Consider the following 17,303-nt stretch of genomic DNA (forward strand, 5'->3'; position numbering starts at 1 on the left):
TTTAATTTTTTTTTTATTTTTAAATTTTTTCGAATATTTTTATATATTTTTTCAAATATTTTACATAAATATTTTTGCACTATTTTTAAACATTTAGCGTTTATTGACTCGAAAAAATCTTTTTTCATACACTATTAATAATTATTTTTATTTTAACAATTTTTGTAGAATTTTTTACGTTTAAATAGTATTTTTTTTGCTTTTAAATAGTATTTTTTATTATTGTTGTTGCATTTACGTATACTTTGTTGAACAGGTTCTGCAGTTTTGTGCTACATTTTTCGCTTTTGCTTTAATCACTCAATTTGCAGTGCGCTCCAGCTGGATTTAACATTAATTTTAGTTGGTTTTAAGTATATATTTTTGTTGTTGTTGTTGTTTTTAGTTAGTTTTGCATTTATCAGTCTTTAAGTGTTCGCACGCTTTTACATGCAGCATAGTACACATATGTGGCATTTGCTGTTGTAGTTGTTGTTGCTATTGTTGTTGTACGCTATTGTAGTATAACAGCCATTAACTCTACCTTTTCAATTTTTTTTTGGAAGAAAAATCGAAGAAAATTAATTTTTAATTCAAATAAATTATGCGCACTGACTAGATGTGTTTTTGCACTGTATAGTTGTTGTTGCTATTTTTATTTAATTGCTGCTGTTATTTTGAGTAGGGAACGCGCTGTTATTATTTTGCAAAAAATATTAAAAATTTTAAATAAATTTTCAATTATTTATATTTTAATAATAATTTTTTTTTTCATATCACACTTTGCGAGTTTGCTTTGCCGCGCGTCACTTATATACGCTTTAACTGCACTTTCAGCTGTCACAATTTCATTTATATATATTTATTACTACAACTTACTACCCAACTGCCAATTGTAGTAGTTGTTGTTCGCAACGAAAATTTCCTAATTATACGCCGCGTACATGTATCGCGTTCAAGCGCTACTCGATTTTTCTGTCGTTGCCCGTTTGAGAGTCGAACAGCGAATGTCGTCACGTCGTCTTCACGCTACGCTCCGTAGCCTGCTTGCCTGATTGTGTGCTGTCAGTGCTCATAACAGAGCGCTTTACTGCTAGCTGGCTGTTTACTTGCCCGAGTGCGGATGATGCGAATTGGCTACGACGAGGACGACTGGACTGACTGCCGCAATTGACTGCGCTTACTTTCTGTTGTTGTGTTGTGTGACTGCGGCGTTTTGTGTGCGTGACGTTGCGCAGAGCGAAGCGCACTGTGCGGCGCTGCTTCATTGCGTTCGTCTACTCATCAACATATTGATTGAGAGGAACACTGCGCGCCTGATGGCAGCTATATAATACACAGAACCAGCACAACAACAACAGTAAATATATACGACAGCTATTGTAGTAGCTGTGTTAACCAGCGCTCGTGACGGAGTTTGGCTCATCGCACGTCGTCAATGCAGCCGGTTGAAACCGATTGTCATTGTGTCGTCGCAGCAGTCAACGCTGCGCTGTTTATTGTTGCTGCAAATGCGCTCGCTCATTTCACGACGCGCCACACAAACGTGCTTTGTAATGCAAGTAAACAAAAACAATCAAAAAAGAAACAGAACTTTGTGTGTGAGGAGTTTTTGGAGCGCGCTGTCAAACTCTGTGGGATACGCTCAGCAATGTAACGGCAGAGACGGCAATACTGGTAGCGCAACAATAAACAGCGCGTATATTTCTGATTGATCCAAGGCAAAGTAGCAGCGGCTGCTAACAACAACAAAAACACAAATGCGCGTAAGCAAAGTGGTTCGTAGTCGGCATTAGTAGCGCGTGGTTTGCGCTGCCTTTTTGCTTGCTTTACGCTCGTTGGGGAAGTGAGCGCGCAACAACAACAAACAGCAAGCGGCTGGAGAAGCGTATAAAGAAGCGTGAAATATTTTTTGCTGAGCGTTGTCAAATCTATTGAACTAGTTGTTGGTTGCGGAGCAATGTTATTCAAAAGCGCTACTGGTCGAATGTGCGTTTAAACTACAACAACTAAAACAAATAACTATTTGGAAAACATAAAACAAACACAGCGCCAACAATGATTTTGCAATTTTTTTGCGCATTTGTTGTTGTTGCTCTGCTTTTTGCACATATTTAGTGCGTTCGTAAATTGTACGGATGTCGCGTTCTTTAGCTGTGCTTGTACTTCCGCACCAGCGCGACAGCTGAGTAGCGCTTCGCTGCCACAGCCACTTGCTTTGGCATACATATAATATTAGCGTTGAATTGTTGTTGTAATTTTAGGCCTCATAGTCGTTGTTGTTTTTGTATATTTTTTTGTTCTGGCTTGTTGTTGTAATTTTTTTGTATTCTTGCGTTCATTTGTAATCTTGCTTTTGTTTTTGTTGTTTTCCGTCTTAGTCGAAATGTTATGTTTTTTTGGTGTGAAAGTTGTTGGGTGCGTGAAAAGCGTATAAAGTTGGCAGCGCGCTGGCTTTTATTTCGTGGGGTCAGCGTGCGCTCAATTAAATTGGGGGTTCGCACATGTAGTGCGCTTGTGTTTGGCTTATTTGGCAGCTGTCAGTTTGCGATTAAGACGTTTTGTTTTCAATTGTAATTTTGGTTATTTGTTTTAAATTAATTTTTAATTGTTTTATAAAAATTTAAATTTTAGTTGCAAATATGGAATATTTTTGTGTAATATATTTAAATCATATAAACCTTTAATTGATTTTTGTAATTTTTTAAACGATTTTATTTGTTGTGGTAGTTTAAAAATTAGTCAAAAATTAATTAACTAAATTTTATAATTCAAATATCGATTATAATGTAGTAATTTAAGTGCTTCAGTGTTATTATTATATTTTTTTATTTTTATGATTTATTTTTTTTTATTATTATTTTTTTACACTAAATTATTTTTGTTTTTGTACTTTTTAATCAAATTATTATTTTTCGCATTACTTTTTTTCTTGTATATATTATTATATATTTTTTATAAATTTTATATGATCAAAATTGTATTTTCTAACTTCTGTGCCAGCTTTCTTGCCTAACTTAAAGGTATTGCGCCCTTTCTGTTAAAAATTAAATTATAAAAAATCTTTCTGCTACCAACAGTCATTTTAGCAATACAAATGTCTTGTCTTGTCATATCTTCTGTGCTTTTTCGGATATGAAACCGCTCCTTTTTTTAATATCATACTTTTTTAAAAGTATGCTGAGGCATAAAGCGTTTCGCGAACGGCATGAAAATGCATGAAAATACGGAAATCGTTCAGAAAAATTGAATGAATTTTATAAAATTAATATTAAAGAAATATTTAAATTACTTTGATTGAAATTATTCTGACCACATAAGAAATTTAGTGTCTTTAAAATTTTTTTATAGAATATTACAATTTTGTGATTAATGTTAGAAAAATATGTATTTATAATTTTGTTATTGAAATTATTTTGATTAAATAAAATTTTAAATGTATATTAAATAAATTTATTTAAAGAAAATTAGTTTTTATAAAATGAATCTAAGAGAAATATTTAAAATATTATTGTTATTAATTACAATTTTTTAATTGCTCGTAAATATTTTTATTTACATTTGGTTTTTATAAAATTAATATTAGCAGAGTATTTATATTATTATTATTGAAATAATATTGATTTATTTAATTTTTGGTGTGAGTAATATTATATGTATTTTTTATTGAAATAAAATTTTTAAAAAATAAATATCAAACGTTTTTATAATATTTTGTATATTTTGTAATGATTTCAATAATTTGGATGAATTAAATTTTACAGATTTTATTTCCATAATAGTTTTCTCAAAATTATTTTTTATGCTGTTCTTATAGTATTTTTTTATGGTTTTTTTCAATTTTTTTTTTAAATTATATTTATATTAAAATATTATATCTGAAAAAAAAACTTTATTAATTTTCAAATTTTTTTTTAATATATCTAAATTTTTTAAAATTATTTTTTATAATTTCTAGAATATTCAACATGTTTATTAAATAAATTTACATATATTTTAGGTTGCCAGCTGAATGCTAATTAGCTTCAATCAAGCCTATTCAATTTGCTTCTAATCTTTTTCAATAAATATTTTTTTTACTCAAATAGAAATAATGAAAGTGGCTATTTTCTTCACTTTTATTAATTAATTAGTTTATAATAATTTTTATTATACCATTATCTATATCTATTTTGAAAAACGTCTATATTTAACTAATTGTTCAATAAATCAGAATAAATTACATAATTTGATTATTTATTATAAAACTATAAATTTTTAACTCCATATTTATATTTGCAACAAATCATTAATTAAACTTTAAAGCACTTCTTTAGAACAAATATTTTTCTTTACCCGAAAAATTAAGTAATTATCAGCCTTTCAAGCATAGTTTATTCATCATTTAATTAGTAATTTATAATACTTGAGTAAGAAAATTTTTTTTAAATTATTATCACGTTATTAAAAAATTAATATGATTTTTTATTATACAAATTTGTTTCAAAAAATATATTAAATCATATTTTTATGCAAATTTTTGTTTGATATTTTTTATTTATTTTTACTTAATTTCTGTTATATTAACTATTTTTTTCATATTTCTTCTTTCATATTTTTATAATTATTTTATAATTTAATTATGGTCAACATTTATACAATTTTCATCTTTTCTTAATTTTGAATTGCATATTTTAATTCACAGTTTAAAACTGTCACCTTTTCCACTAAAAGCAGCAAATTGCCATTAATATTTGCACACATTCCTTCTTCAATAACAGCAGCAATTAAACATTTTCATAAAAAAACAAAACTTTAACATTTAAATAAACTGCGCACTCACTTTATAACCGCGTTGCGGATGCGATTTTTACTAAATATCATGCTGTTTTCAACGACAACACATTAGAAAATAGCGTCGGCATTTGCACTATTTCGGCTACGCGCACCTCAAATACGTCACGTCAATTGGCAATACGACGACGGCAAGTCACGATACGACGGCACAGCAACAAAAAAATCGAAACACACTTTACTCTCACGTTTGGTGTGTCACTGACTGCACCTTTCGACACTGACAGGCCTATACATTTGACATGATCGCTCACCGCAATGCCACTGCGATTGACCGACACTCATATACTCAGAGGCCAAGAGGCATAAAGGCAAAAATACACGCGTATGCAACAGCGCAATATGTGCGCTCACTACTGCTTATACTAAAATTAAGAGTATTTTGTTTGGGAAGCGGCACAGCAGTAAAGAGTTAACACAGCTTGCCGAACAAACGCTCAGCTTCAGTCTTCTGTTTGTTGGAGCATGCGCGGTGCTGGCAAGCACTCGGCAGAACACAGGCAGAGCGCTCTTAAATGCAGTGAGCGCTCCAATAATAGCACACATGAAATTCCGCAACAATGTTGCGAGCGCGTTAAATATTGAATTAAGGCGCTCAACAATTACGCTCGCGTTCATCAGTGACATGTTGGCTTTATGTAGCTAAATGTGAATTTCGTACAAACACAGCGCGGCGCTCTCTTTAGACGCATTCGGTGAGAGCATGCGCGCACATACATGTACACGTTTGGTGAGCGCGCTCAATCTCGTTTATTTTAACTGTGTGCGCGCTTGCACTTTTGACATGCCGCTGACGAAATACACAACCTTGCGCGCTGTCTGTCCTGTCTGTCTGTTGGTGCGATGTCTGCTGTTCACCGGCGTGTTGCTGTTGTGTTGTTATTATTTTGCTTATTCAATACAAATTCGCAACCATAATTTGCAAGAGCAAGAGCGCGTCAGTACAGTAGGCTGCTGTGCGCTCGCTTACACTGCAGGTTTTTGGCAGCTAAATGACGCACATTGCTGCTACCTCCAACCTCCATTATTTTTATGCGTTGTTTTTGCATTTTGTTATTATTGTTTTTGGAATTTTATTAATTTCTAATTTGGTGGCCTTATGCCAATTTGCTGTTGGGGCGCTCGTTTTTAACTCGTGCGTGTATCGTTGTTGTATAATGCTGCGTGGAAGTAAAGAACGCGTAATTCTTTAACTATATTTTGCATTACTCTTTGGTATTATATAACATATTTTTGCAGTAATCCATATGTACTTAGATAAATTTGTAACATCGCGCAAATGCAGCTTCACTCTTTTGCTGTCACCACACCCCCTGTCAAACACACACATATACTCACCTTTTTATACATCTTTCATTTGCCTTTTCTTCAAATCTGGTTCGTCTTCGTCAACCATTGTACGAACACGTCCGTCTACGGCTACTGCTCGTTTGTTCGTTACTCGTCGGCGCCGAGTCAAATAACGAGTCAACGTTCCATCACAGCTCGTAAGATTTATGACAGTTGCAAGCAAATTTCACGCGCTCCTTTTCTCGCCAACATCAACTGCCACTCAACGCCGCTGCGCTGACATGCTTTGTCTCTCTGTCTATCCATCCATCGCAACGCTTTGAAATACCAAGCGTGTTGTTGCTGTTTGTATTGTAAGGTTAATAGCGCGCCCCCACCACCAACACCAGCGCAACAGCTGTCGTCCGCTTTATGTGTATGGCCATTGCTCTTCATTGCTGACTGCTGCGCGTAGCTGCGCATAGTTTCTGACAGCCGTTGTTGGCGCGTTGCAATGAATTGAGTTGTGCTGCACAAATGAAATGAGACGCGCAAAGAAAATGAAATGCGTTTGTCAAAGTAAATGAGCAACGAATGTTAAATGCTGTACGAACTTTATATTTATTAACTTGCATATAGTTAATATTGTTGTTGCTGTTGTGGCGCGCTAGTGCGCTTACTCTCACGCCCCATTTGAAGTATGTTGGCGTTACAAGGCTCTTGGCGCTACACTGCACTACACTGTGTGCGCTGCTCAGCGCTTTCGCTCTATCAATCTAATTCGCTCACTCTCTCGTGCGCTCTGCTTTTGCTCAACTTGCAACCGTGTCGTTTCGCTGTGTGCTCCACCTCTCCTGCTCACCTTTGCATTCCTTTTATGTATTACTAATACATTGTTGTTGTTGTTGTTACCAATCTGAGCTGTTTGGTTGGTCGCCTTGCTGTTGCTTGTTTAGCGCGCGTCGTAATGCTTTATCTGCTACCGTCGCTTCACTATTGCTCTTGTTGCATTGCAAATTTTAAATTCCTTTTGTCAATTTGATGCGCGTCGCGCACACTGGTGGTGGTTTTCTGTCAACAGCATCGTCGCATCGCATCAACGTTGGCGTCGTTCGTCCTTCCAGCTCATTTCGTCACTGCTGATGATTTCGTTTTGTCGTGTTGTGTGCGCGCGCTCTTCGTCGTCATTCGCTCTTCCGCCACCAACTGCGTGTGTGTGTGCGCGTCGACCGGCGGCATTGGTTATTAAACGCATTTCTGTTATTGTTGTTGCTGTTGTTTGTGACTCCTTCAGCTGCCAGAGCGTTGATGTGTAGATTTAACCTTTTTGTGTGTTGGCTGCTTGGCGTTGACTTGTAGCGCGTTAGTAAAATGCGCAAGGGTTGTACAAGCATGGTTGGGCGCGCGGGCACAGGTGTGTGTGTGTGTATCTTACAAGTGTGTCGTATACATTTGTGGATTTCACCTTTTTTATGATTTTTGCTCTTCGCAACAAATTCATTTTGCATTTGTGACCCTGTGCTTAACCCTCGTGCCGCGCCACAATTTTCATGCCACATTTCTCTGCGCCAGCAAAGTGCGCAGCTGATAGGGCGCTGCAAGCACGGTTATCATACGGCGCGTAGTTGTTCTTCGCCTATTTTTGTTTTCTTTTTGCTAGACGCGCTGCTCCTCATTCAAGCTAACAAACACTAAAGTAGCAACGTCGTCAGCGTTAAATGTTTGCTATCAACATCACAACCGTCGCCTTCGTCGTTGTCGTGCTCGTCATTGCAACCAAATTATATAAAACTTCCCAATTAAATGCGGACGTACAAATATGGATCTCGCGCACACTCCCACACATACATACATATACGGTTGGGCGCTTTGCGTCTGTTGCTTGGCCCATTGGCTTGAGTGCCATCTAAAATCGCAGACGATTTTTTCCTTGCCCTGCCTTACCCTTTCTCCTCATATAACCTGACTTTTTCAGCTATCCGTGTGGCGCATCCCCCACTTCACTCACGCTCTGCTTTCCGACAAATATCCTTGCCAGTCACACTTCGCCGTCGCTTAGCTGTTTTGCCAGCAACTTCAAGCGTATTACGGTAAATGAATTGATGGCGTAAAAATATGTTGTTGTCTAGAGATAATCTATTTGCCAGAAAATCGATACAGACATCAGCGTATATAGTCTTCTGTGTTGCGGTGTGACCGTGCAGGCAAGCGAGAGCGCGAAAGAGTGAGTAAGAGCACAAGTGCTGTTATGGAACATAAGGAAATGCTACTGAATATTTTCAAAACTTTTATAAGGAATGTCATAAAATTTGTTGCATATACCCATATAGCTGCAGAACTTTTGCTGTATTTGTATTTTTCTGTGTACTGTGTGAGAAAATACACATACAGCCGTGCATTTGTGTATGTGTCTGTATACCTGAAATATTTATGAATTATTCTTAAATCGAATTGGTAATCAGATTTACTTAGATTCGGCAAACAGATGTCGATTTTTGACAGACTTATGAACGTGTGCAAATTTATGTGTCATATTTTAGTTGCTACAGATATTTGTGCGTGTATAAGTGTTACATGAAACAGACTTGCAAGCAGTTTTCTATTTTCTTTTGAGTGGAAAAATGTATTTGCCAAGCATAAATATTTATCAAAGAGCTCTTTAACTATGTGGTTAGGTATTTAATAGATATGGATGTGCTAGTTTAAAGGTTTGATACGAAGATTTTAAATGTTTTTTCTACATGGAGAAAAATTGTATACAATTAAAATTTTTTATAAGTGTCCACATTTCGCTTAAAAATTACATATATTATGATAATCTTATAAATAAAGAAAATGGAAAGAAAGCTGGTGAATGAGGTGGATGAGCATTAAATTTTGTTAAGTTTTCGTTCGAAAATTATATCAAACATTTGCTGAAAAAGAATGATATTTTCTAAATTGCGCCTATAACCTCGAGATATTTGCAGTAAATACCCATATAAGGGAACACTTAGTAATCATTCCTACCTGTTGGACCCCATAAAATGAATTCGTAGTTTAGTACAATACATTAGCGGATGAAAATGTAAGCAATTCCTTGATTTCGCAGTAAATTTGATATTTATCTATATTCATATATATTTTAATAATAAAATCTTTATTATTGCTTCCAAAGAGGCTTCTGAGTCAATATAAACATGCGAACGCTTAATCCACTTTTACATACAATTGTTATAAGTTTCGCCTTGGATGGCCCTTATCGTCTTTAGCGAATTTTGTTTTTTCGGTTTCGGCTCATTTTTGGAGTGATAATCGCTGAACAGTTTTACCGTCATGTTCATAAACTTACGTCCCGTTATCAGTAAAGATGCGTCTGATAAATGTAGGGTTCTCAGCTAAGTTGTGCAGCATCTCTTTTGCCACCTCTTCTCGAAGTCGTTTTTGCAAAAGATTCAGTCTTTTTAATAAAAGTCTAGCATTGACACGCTTCATACCTAAAATATTAACCAAAATGTGTTGAAGCAATTCATAAGAGAACTTAAGATCTTCTGCTATCACTCTGAAGCCAACACGACGATTTTCAAACACTGTTCTGTAACCTTTTCGATGTCATCATTAACAGAGGTGGATAGATGACTGCATGAGGCAAGTTTTCAGTGACTTCGCGGCCTTCACTGAATGTTTAGTGTCACTCAAATACTCGTGATAAAAGACTTCTGCAACCTCTTCTACGAGGCCACAGCCGTGATTTCATTGGAAAAACAAAATTACAACTAAACTCGTTGTTATATTCTCTGCTGTTTTGATGCAATATTCGCTCGATTTTTGAACAGTTTGGACTTAACTACATAAGCTGAATTGTCTTTAACCTAACAATTTGGCATAATTTCGACGCCCAATCGATCATATAATACACAAAAAAAAAATGCATCAATTATTTCAAGAAAATCGATTAAATTAATTTCATGGGAATCCGAAAATATAGACGAAACCATTTGCGGTCGAATATTTCGTTTTCGAATGCGTTGGAAAATACGGCTTTCAGAGGACAACTATCATTTTGCGAACTGTCAATTGTGCTCAGATGATGTATCCATGGTTAGTCTAGATTTCCCTTTAAAAGTCGAATGCGTTTGCTTAAAATGCTCCCGTTAACTGTGAATATTGCGCAAACAGTCCCTGACCCTGAGATGACATAAATTGCTGTTGTTTATGTGATAAAGGCGAGTAGATGCCGCTTCTCGAAAATGGAAGAATTTCTCTTCACGAACATGCATACTAAGATATGTAAAAATTCAAGGATTCTGAGTGAACTTTGTCTCTGGTTAGAGGTGGCTATTTTGATGTGTACACCGATCGACGGGTAATGAAAATTAAGACCAGTAAGAATTTGATTGGGACGAGGAGTTTCTGTTATTTTATTCTGTGCATTAAAATCTTATTAAAATAGTTGTAAAAAGTATTTGAGGGCTTCTTCGCTTCATTACAGTCTTTTCAGGCCTCATATAGCGCTCAATGTTTGCGCTCATTTCTATAAGGAAACCATTTTGATGCTGGATAAGCCTCATAAACCGCATTTTAAGGTGAGTTACTTGCCACTTACTCTATTCAAGGGATATAAAAAATAAAAAAACACGGAACCCACAAGCACTTGCAGAGAAGCTATGGAACTGGAAGGCCCAAAAGTACTGAAAAAGTTTCTGAAACTTGCTTCTAGCCACGCCCACCTCCAAGACAAATATAGTTTCGATTATGATTTCAGTGGGGGATTCAGTGAACTCCCACAAAATATTATAGCATTTTAACTGCTTTAAAAATAGACTAGTCTGGACTAGTCTGGAATAGTCTGGACTAGCTTTAAAAATAGACTAGTCTGGACTAGCCAAACAAAATTCCATTTCAGAACTAGAAAGAGATTTTCCATTTGTCAACCAAAACCGTTGCGAATTTAACAAAAAATTCCTAATTTGTATATGTAAATATGTATAGTGAAGTCGTATGGAAAATGCATAGAGGGCAATTGGCTCTTCCTGGCGACTAGTTATTTCCAATTCAGTTCCTATTTTTCCTAAACTATAGTATTTAAATGAAAGCAGATAGATATAATTTGGATTTTTTCTTGGAGCTTAACTTCAATTCTCTCTATGAGCTTGAATGTCTTACCTACTTGAGTTGAGTGCTCAAAAGAATTAAGTTAGGTTAATTCAGGTATTAAAGCTGATCATCGAAATAAGAGCTCATGCTTAAACAATTGCATAGAACATCTTTGTGGTTCTAAAATATTTTTAAAATTAAAGATTGACTATTTAACATGTGCTAAGGCTCTTGGCTTAGATTTGAGATTATATCAATATGCAAGTCAGAAAAGATTTGAGATTATATCAATATGCAAGTCAGAAAATTTTCTATTTTATTTTATAAATAATTTTTGTTTAGAAAGGCATTTATTAAATAAATGCATGAACATAATGCTAATTTACAGAATTTTATGTACTTTAATAATTGGTGTTTTATTATGAAAAAAATTGGATTCGCTTGCTCAGGTAGCCGATTACCAGGAGCACCTCCGGAAAAAGGTGTCGGGCGGTGAGGATGATTTTTCTGCTTAAATGTGTTTCAAACTATAAATATAAAAAAATATATATATTATAGTATATACGTATTATAGTAGATGCATACAGGTAAAGATCGAAGGATTAGTTAAACTTTATCTCTTTAACAAATTAGCGGCTTCCCAAAAAAAAATTAAAAATTTTACACAAAGTGGCTTTAAAATTTTTATCAAACAGCGTGTTGCTTCGAACATTACCTGACAAATATATCTAAAAATGTCGCGTAAAAATTTAAAGTCGATCGTTTCGGAGTAATTTTCGCACTGTCTCTGAAAACAGCGTTTCAAGAAAAACGCGTTTAAAGGGAGCCGATTACAGCAAAATAAAAAACTTTTACAAATACGTTTATAACTCCAAAATAATTTTCGTTTTCAACTGCAAATTTTCGGAATATTTCGATTATTATGCGATATATTTAAGGAAATAATACATTTTTTGAAAATCACAAGTGTAAATATCTAACCTTTAAGCTAGCTTCATCTGTTAGTTGAAGATGTGAGGGCAAAATATTTCAATCTTACTCTTACAAACCAAATTCTTTTCTCCAAGAGCGTTAAAAAAATAATAACTCCAAATAAAAGTTAAAAATAAAATAAATTTCTTTCATGCAATATTTAAAATGCAATCAATTTCGGCTCAAAAATTATATAATAATTTAATTGCATGAACATTTGTTGAAAGCTTAATTGAATTTCTAAGAAAATTACCCACCATAAACATCCTAATTACATTCAGTAGCTAATCAAAGAGCGAGAAGACATTGCTGTTGCCTCGAGCGCTGGTTGACGCCCTGACGACTGCCATACTTACAAATGTATAAGCAGAGTTGATTGACAGATTGCTGACGTTAATGAGCATTTGAAATGTTTTACTAAACTTGAACTGCGTGATGTAGCTTCAGTCGAACCACCCCGTGGTTGGTTGTCTGTATACCGCTTTCCGTTTTTGCAACACGCCAGACGCCAGTCGCCGGCTGCTGTTGCTGTTGCTGCCACCGCCGTTATTCTGCTTCAGCATATTGCTACTGCGCATGCAACTATTACGCATTTTTATGATAATCCGATAATTCAAGCTGAGTTCGTTGGGTTAGATAGACGGAGCAATACATACATACATTAGTAAGAGAAGCGATTGAGCGCGGGTGTGAGTGTGAGTTAAGGTTAAGGAAAAAGTAAAGCAAATTTAAAGGAAGCGAAATTTTGTATGCTGTTGAAGACATTCTCGATTTTTCGATGAATCGAAATCAAAACGTGCTTACAAACTTTTTTTTTATTAAGCGTTGTGGGGAGAGTGTTGGAGCATGTTATTTTTTTATTAATTTAATTAAATACGTTTTTTTAATTAAATTAATTATTAATTTTTTATTTGTGTTTTAATACTTTTTTTCATTTTAAAAAGATTTTAAATTTAAATGTGTTTTTTTAATAACATTAATTATTATTTTTTTATTATATTATATTTTGTTTTAATTTTTAAATCTTTTTAATTATTAAAATTTTTTTGTGTAATAAAATCAGTATTTTTGTGTAATAATTTTAATCAAAATCGAAATATGCTAAAAGTTTTTTTTTTAATAAGAGTTGTGCAGAGCGTTAAAATGAATTTTTTTTTATTAATTTTTCAAATTTAAATTGTTTGCAATATTGTTTCCAAATAAAATTAATTATAAATATTATTCTTTTAATACTATTTTTTTACATATTTTTAATTAATTTAATTTTTTTTTATGAGTTAAGTATATTTTTACAATTTTTAATTGTTTCATTTTGTTTTACTAAATGTATATTTTTTAAAATTTTTTATAAAGTTTTTTTTTCATAATATTGTTATATAAATTTTTTTTTTAAATAAAATTAATTAACTAAAAATCAAATGTAAATTAAAACGCCTAGCCTTGTTATTTTTTGCTATCATATTTTAATTTTTTTTAAATTTCTATTTTTTATTATAATTATTATATACGGCATTTACCAAAAATAGATTGTAAATTAAAGCGCCTAGCATTTCTATTATAATTTTTTTATTTTTTTATATATTTTTTTTACAAATTTAGTAATTTTTATTATATACTAAATATCAATTTAAAATATAACACTTCGCTTTATTCGTTTTTTTGTAACATATTTTTTTAAAACATTTTTATAAAAAATGTAGTGTTTTTTCATTACAAAATACAATTACCAAATTAATTAACTAAATTAAAGATATTAATTTAATCATAACTTTTATAATTTCTTTTTTATTATTTAAAAATATATTTTTGTAGTAGAATTAGCGTTTTTTATAGTATTTTGTTTTTTTAATTAAATTTTATATTAAACGGTTTTATTTTATTTTTATCATATCTTTCTTTTAATGTTTTTTACTATTTTTTATTTTAATTTAATTTGTTTTTTGAGTAATTAAAGTAGTGCCTTTTATAATAAAATATATTTATTAAAATCAAGTTTAAATTAAAACGCTCCGCTTTTGTAATATTTATTATATATTTATAACATATACTAATTTTTATTAATATTTTTTATAATAATTATAGTATTTTTTTATAATAAAATATATTTAAAAAATTATTATTATTTCTTATACATTTAAAAACTTTTTTTTTGTTATAAAAAATTAATTTTTTTGTAATTAAATTCATTTACTAAAAATAATTTGTAAATGAAAACGCTTCGCTTTCTCAGCGGCATCACATGCCGTCGCTTAATAGCGCGCGCGCTCTGTTGCTACGCACCTGTCTATAACTCATCAGCTGCAGTAACGCCGCGCGCCACCTCGCCCCCCTGCGAATACTGCATAATAATTTATCAATCGAATTTTACGAGCGAACGCATAAAAGTAAATGCTGGAAATCACCCGCTAAAAGCCAGAAATGAATGCCGCTGCTGGGCGGCAGTGTTACAGCAGCCAGAGCAGAGTGCGCACTCTGCTCATGCGGCGGCAGGGCGGAGAAAATATTAAATAAAATGCCAAAATCAAATTAAAGAATCGTAAAAATATTTATGATCTGACAGCGACACAGGCACACAACGCGCAGCGCAAGCAACAACGATCACAACAAAAGCCATAATAATGCAGCGCACAGTACATACATATATATATATATATATTTATATATTAATATAATATGTTGGGCAGCGGCTGGATCAGCGGCAATTGGTGGCTATCAACAATCGGCAGCTAGCCAACAAGCACCACAAACCCACTAAAAGCCTGTGTGACGTCGTGCCGCTGATTGTGCCACTTGGCCGAGGCGTGCACTCATACATACCTATATACAACTGTACATGTGTATATAGATACATATAGCATGTGCGCGCACGTTGTAACCAAGCGCTGCGGAGCGTTCGAGTCGAGTCGAGTTGAGTTGAGGCGCGCGCTACAAGTGATTTGATTATTATCGGTTAATTGGTGGATCGTAAAAACTTTTACGATCCTTTACATTAACATTATGGCTATAACGAAAGACAACAATAACAAGAACAACAAAAACAATAGTATTAATAGCATTATGAATTCAAAACCAAAAAAAAAACTTCTACAAAAATATGCAACGACAACAACTTAAACAGCTTATAAATGCAGCAAAACATATATATATATATATATATATATCTGACTACATATACACATACATATGTATATCTGTACATATATACATGCTTAACAATATAGCCAAATAATATGATTTTATAAATAAGTACAGCGTTGTTAATCAATACATGTGGGCTCCAGTACCATTGGCAGCAGCCAATCAAGTTATCTTATGTGCCATATACGTGCGTGAGTGTGTATGCTCACTTTTCTTTGACCGCAAGCATAGGTCTGTCATAACATGAAGCCTATAAAACATTGGAAAGCCAACGAAAACATAATGCATATTTTAAAGTAAAATAAAGTGATTCCTGATCGGGCGCATAGATAACGATGGAGATGCTACGCTGGATTATGGGTATAGTCTTCGCTTAATGTGATTATTTTTATTAACGGTGTAATATCAAATGATTATCGAATATGTCTGCTGAGAAAATTTGACAACACCAAAAGTTATAGAATGGGTGGTTTCTTAAAAGCAGTGACAAATGGCTAAAATGCTTGGTCGAAAATATTTAAAAATATTTCTAATTTCTATTTCAAAAGCTTCAATAACCTTGTAGTACAGTTATAAGAAATAATATTTCGTCCAGTAGTACAAATACGCAGTTTCTCGAACCAAATACCTCGTGATCAAAATTGACCCGGACTGTTCCCAATTAACTGCACGCGCAGGCCGAATCGTAAATATTTTTTTCCTTTTTATATGTTCGTCTAAAGTTTGATCTCCATATGTCAATTAGTGTGCGTTTGGCAACACTTTGAATTCTTTAAAAATTAACAACGAGTTTGTTTGATATTTTGTGTTTCCCATGAAATCTCAGCTACAAATTTGTTAAAAATATTGTAGAAGTGTTTTGGGGAGTCTACTTCATCACTAACACAAATACTTGAGTGACACAAAGGATTCAGTAAAGGTCGAAAAGTCATTGAAAACTTGATTCATGCTAGTCGCCCAGCTACCTCTGCTAAGGAGGATAACATCAAAAAGTTAAAGAAACAGTGCCTGCAAATGGCAGAGGAACTCAGTATCGTTTAGGCGTCTATTCAATGATTTGGATTAATATTTTTGGAAGAAGCAGCAAAATACTTGGTAACGCGATGTGGGTTTCTGAATATGACGTCGAAACTGTACAACAATATAGCGAAAGACGCACCATAAATGAGCCGAAACCCGAAACGAAAAAAAACTAAATTCGGTGAAGGTAGGAAGGCCAACCCAGCCGCTGCATATAAAAAGTGTATGGAAATTTTGATAAATCGTTGGCATGCTATTTTAAAGACGATATAAAAAATTTGTATTAAAATACGTGAAAATGTGTGTAATATTTTGTGTCAGTCCGGGTCAAATTTGATCAGATGGTATAGGCAGTGGCAAATGGTTGAAATGCTTGGTCGAAGTCCATTTAAATAAATGTCAATGAGATTCAGATAAAAAGTAGTTATATTTCGTCCAGTTGTCCTAACGAAATGTACTACTTTAGATGTGTACTTCGCCTAAATTAATCGAAAAAAAGTTAGAATTGCGATGTTATCTGACAAACAGACCTACAAGCATTAAGCTTACTCTGAATGATGATTGAGTTTTTATTATTAGAATTTCACACAGCATTTTTGCTTTTTGTTCTGTTTGGCATTATTATAGGTTTTAGGTGCACGACCCACCCATTATTAGTCACAAATTAAAAGCTTTATATCTATTAAAACTTTTAAGTTTTTTAAGCCATTGGTTTTTGAGCCATTGGCAGAAGCTTCCACAAAGAATCCGCAAAACCAACTCTGCTTCCTGTTCATTGTTTATGCGCACATATATTGTATATACCCTGATTTTAGGCCAAACTTATCCTGTTGCTTGTGTTATACACCTTAATGCGCCTAGCAGTCTTTAAGACTCCTTCGAACTTCTGTTGGAATTTTTTTTAAAAGCCTATTCACAGTAGTAATCAATATTATATACATATGTATTTTCAAACAATATTACATGTACATTGCTTGGGTGAGAAAATAAAAATCGAAATCGCATAATAATAATAC

This window comes from Bactrocera oleae, chromosome 3 (genome assembly GCF_042242935.1).
Source record: "Bactrocera oleae isolate idBacOlea1 chromosome 3, idBacOlea1, whole genome shotgun sequence".
Classification (NCBI taxonomy): domain Eukaryota; kingdom Metazoa; phylum Arthropoda; class Insecta; order Diptera; family Tephritidae; genus Bactrocera; species Bactrocera oleae.